The following is a 4,680-nucleotide window of genomic DNA, read 5'->3' as shown; positions in this document are numbered from 1 at the left end:
GTTCCCGTACACGCCATCCAAGCTCTGTTTGACTCAATGCCCAGGCGTATCAAGGCCGTTATTACGCCCAGAGTTGGTTGTTCTGGGTACTGATTTCTCAGGATCTATGCACCCAAACTGCGTGAAAATGTAATCACATCTCAGTTCTAGTATAATATATTTGTCCAATGAATACCAGTTTATCATCTGCAGTTCTTCTTGGTGTAGCAATTTTAATGGCCACTAGTGTATTTTGCCACGCACGGTATACACTAAGCACTCTCGCATGCAAACAGTTTACACAGCCGTTTCAGAAACGGTGAACATGCCCATTTCGACGTTAGACGAATCACTCCACTTCCACATTACGACAATGACTGCATCCTTTCCCGTCTCCCTCTGTTGCTAATGTTTCCACCTGCCATCTGTGAGTGGTATTTCTCGCTGGCGTTGAACTTAGGCAGTTATACACACTGATGTGACTGGACCGTGTATGTGACACTATTTTTCAGCATAGTCACCAAGTCGTAACGTCCTACCAACTAGGATAGCTGATATTTTTAAAAATATCGGGAACTCGATATACAGGTTGTTTATAAATGAATATAGGGGTTTTAACGCTTTATAATATGTATTACATTAAAGTTACAGTTATAAATGACATTTCAAATGAAAGAACAACTCAGACTGTTGTGTTTGGCACCAGTGCCCATGCGCAGCGCGCAATGTTTGCGCCGCAATCCGCGAGACAGCTGTACCCAAACGCTGGATAGGCCACAAGGGGCCCAATGACAGGGCTTGCTTTGCATGGCGTCCACGTTCACCTGACCTAACGCCATGCGATTTTTTCCTTTGGGGCTTCATCATGGATCGTGTGTCCGTGCCTCCGCTACCAGCATACCTCCCTGAATTACGAAACCGGATTGAAGCAGCTGTTGCTGCAATCACTGAAAACACACTTATCAATGTTTGGGAAGAACTCGGCTATAGACTTGATGTGTGCCGTGTGACAAATGGTGCTCAAATTGAACATTTACAACGTTCTTGGTGAAACTGTTTGAGTTGCTCTTTCATTTTACATATCATTTATAACTGTAAGTATCATATAATAAATATTATAAAGCGTTAAAACACCGATATTCGTTTATGAGCACCTTGTATTACTATTTGAAAATCGTTATCGGCCATTGTTATATAGAGAATAGCTACAGACGTGTCGATATATCAACGGGGAAAGCATCGATATAAAAAAAAAAATTGCAGCACTTTATAATTACACCTCCAGTTTTAGAGCTTTATTTTTATGTATTGTTTTATTGTTAGATATACTGTACATCAACAAGCTGGCAGTCTGTTTATCACTGTCAGAGCAATAACTGAAAGGAAACTGATACACGTTCAAGCGCTGGCGATAACCACGTTGCTAACAATGGTAACTGCATGTAAATGGCAGAAAAAAGGGGATTCTATGGATCCGTCATTCGGTTTCGTCACACATCGGATTTGTCTGGAACACTTCATGTCCACTTCCCTGTTTTTTCATTTCTGTGAACGCCAACCTACTAGCAGTTATAGTGTCAAAATTGCTTGATGAAGTTAGACGTTGCAGCTTCTGTTGGTAGCGCCGAGCGGCGCTAAGACCAGGCTTGTCATTTAGGTTTCTGTTCATCACTTTCAGCAACTGTATTTGAAGAATGCCGATCTGAAGAAATAGCACACTAGATACTTTAAAAAATGTTCATTTTTAACACAATTAGAGTGCCGTTTCTTCACGTCGGATATCTTGTTGTTCCACTGACATCGCCATGCCCCACTGCAATCGGGCTACTTCTTTGTGCCGTCTATACCTGCTTCACACAGTCAAATCGAAAGATTGAACGTGATGAAAGCTCAAAAAGTAGTTAGACACCTTCACACAGTAAAAGCAAAATTATGTTCTACTACAATTTCAAAAGAACAATTTCAAATGTTTACCGAAAATGGCGAAGGAAATGTAATATAAGTGTATCACCACTATCATACAGTCTTCCAGAAGTGCTCTACGCAACTGAAACATCATCATTAGCCATCAACATCAAGGACACTGAGAAAATGGAATGACAATACTTAGAAAATTATTTGGACCCAAGATTGAAGATGGTATCTGGATGCGCAAAAGCTCTGAAGAGCTATACTGAAAGTTCAAATGGTTCAAATGGCTCTGAGCACTATGGGACTCAAATTCTGAGGTCATTAGTCTCCTAGAACTTAGAACTAGTTAAACCTAACTAACCTAAGGACATCACACACATCCATGCCCGAGGCAGGATTCGAACCTGCGACCGTAGCGGTCTCACGGTTCAGAACCGCACGGCCTGTACTGAAGGACTGAAGGTTTCGAGTCAGTCGCACAGAAAAGGCGATTGAACTTCTATGGAGATTTAGCAAGAATGGACACCTCTAGAAGGACCAAGAAAATCTTCCTCATCATCAAAGGAACTCGCCAAACCAGGGCACACTGGCCAACAGAAACCCAAAGTCACCTCACGGAACTCAGTGTTGACCCACTGGAAACTACACGGACTGCGTACAAGACAGAAAATCAACTCTCGTAAGTTCACAACCAAAAACCCGACGGAAAAGAATCTGAAATTGAAAAACGCATTGGCCCAAGAAAGAAGACAGACCCATAGTGAAAGGATGACAAAATTTTGGGAATAAGAGGAGAACAAGAAAGCTAAAAAGACCAGTGCTAACTAATGGTTCTTCGTGCTCATTAGAGGGTGAAACGAATAAATAAATGTAACGGCATTCGATATCGCTATTTAGATTTCGATATATCGGTATGTCAGCGAAGATTGTAGCACATACTTATACCGATGATTGTTGGAGAAAATATCGATATATCGCTATTAGTCTACAGCTCTGCTACCAAGTACTTAGTTCCTCGCCGAGGGGAATCTACCCCTTCTCCACGAAGCCATTCGAAAACTGCTTCCTTATCGTCAAAAACTGCAGTTGCTGCGAATCAGTTCATCAACTGCCTGAACAATGTCGTTTGCTGTCGACGTTCCGACATTTTTTCGCAAGCGCTATCACCAACTACTGTGATGCCTTGGTCAAATTGTTGGTACCATTTACCTATGGCACGATGCGACACTCCCTCTGACCGACATGCCTCAAGAATCAAGGTGAACCTAGGTGCAACTTAGTCGTTATTTTAATATTTACGTGAAAGTAGGACACTGCGCGAAGTTCGGAAAAATGTGCCATTATTTCAAAGAAAATTTAATAAAAGTCTGCGACCGGTTTTACCCCACTTACCAGTGCATCCTCAGGCAATCTGTACAAAAGATAACACAATAAGAGCTCATATAAACTATTCGATCCCCGAATTCTGAGGTGTAAATTAAACTTTTAACTAGCCAGTTTTTTGAATGAAACAAGAAAGTACTCACATAAGCTATTTATAACATAGTAACGTTGAACATTGCCCTGTAGCCACTCCCCACCGTTCACGTCCAAATTACTGTCATCTGGTAAAAGCGGTAGTTACAATTTAAAAATATTTTTTTAAATATTTTTTAAATTATGGGAGCGGCAATAACCTATAGAGTAAGAATAAAATACGATGCTGACAAAACTACTCTAAACACGAACGACGAAGAGCGGAACATTAGCATGAACAAACAGAGGAATTGGGGCCTTGAAAACATATCAGGACATATCGGGCAAGTTGAGAGGAGCCGCGGGGCAGCGGACACCACCTGACTGACTGGCCGAAACCCGCAAAGCACTCACGCAGTGGCGCAAGAATTGCCAGAGACCGGATGACGAGTACAATGTGTGAAGAGTGGGGGGTGCTGAACATTTGATAAACAATTCCTTATGTCTTTTTTTTTAAAAAAAAAAGTCTAATACCATACTAGGTGGCCAATATAAAATGGGAAGTTCGTTAAAATTATAAGAATAATAAATATGGTTGTGAATGCGTAAGGCCCGGAGTACGACTAAAAATATATCTGACAGAACCTACTAACAAGTATGCTATAGGGGTAAGGCTACCTGTTTAAGTAATCAAAATTTTCTAGAAGATCCTCGTGCCTCTGATAGGTCTGGGCATTAAGTGAGAAACGATGGGATTTCTTTAGAACTCTGAAGATTTCAACCTCTTCCAAAACATTAAGGGTGTTTCCCTTACTTTCCAAGTGTAACACCGCAAGTTACTCTCGTTACCAGGGGTTTGGTGAGCCGTTTCACGCAAATGCGCACCTATGGCCGATTTGAGCCTGGGTCGCTGATGTGCTCCTTAAAGCGGGTCTCAAAACTTCTTCCTGTCTGTGCTATGTACTCCGCATCACAATCATCAAAGGCGATACTATATATACCCGACGACTTGAAACTATTCCATGTTCCAGCCTCCTTGTGCCTGGACTTCTGTCCATTGTTTTTAGGAACATATAAAAAGCCGGATTTATTCCCTTAGAACTTAAGCAGTTACCGATTCTGCTTGAAATGTTACCATAGAAAGGTATCCTGTGGAATTTACGCCCAACAGCTAATGCGCTATTTGCTGGCTGTAGGGAAGTGAATGCTCGAGGTGTGAGTGGGGTGCAAACTGTTATGTTTCATGTTTATCTTCCGTAATACTCTCCTGTTAATCTTTCCAACGAAATCCGCGTCGTATCCATTCCAAAAGGCGATAAACTGTATTACCCTAAA

Source organism: Schistocerca piceifrons, chromosome 6 (assembly GCF_021461385.2).
Source record: "Schistocerca piceifrons isolate TAMUIC-IGC-003096 chromosome 6, iqSchPice1.1, whole genome shotgun sequence".
NCBI lineage: Eukaryota > Metazoa > Arthropoda > Insecta > Orthoptera > Acrididae > Schistocerca > Schistocerca piceifrons.
The sequence above is the reverse complement of the archived record's forward strand: the minus strand, read 5'-3'. Positions refer to the sequence as shown.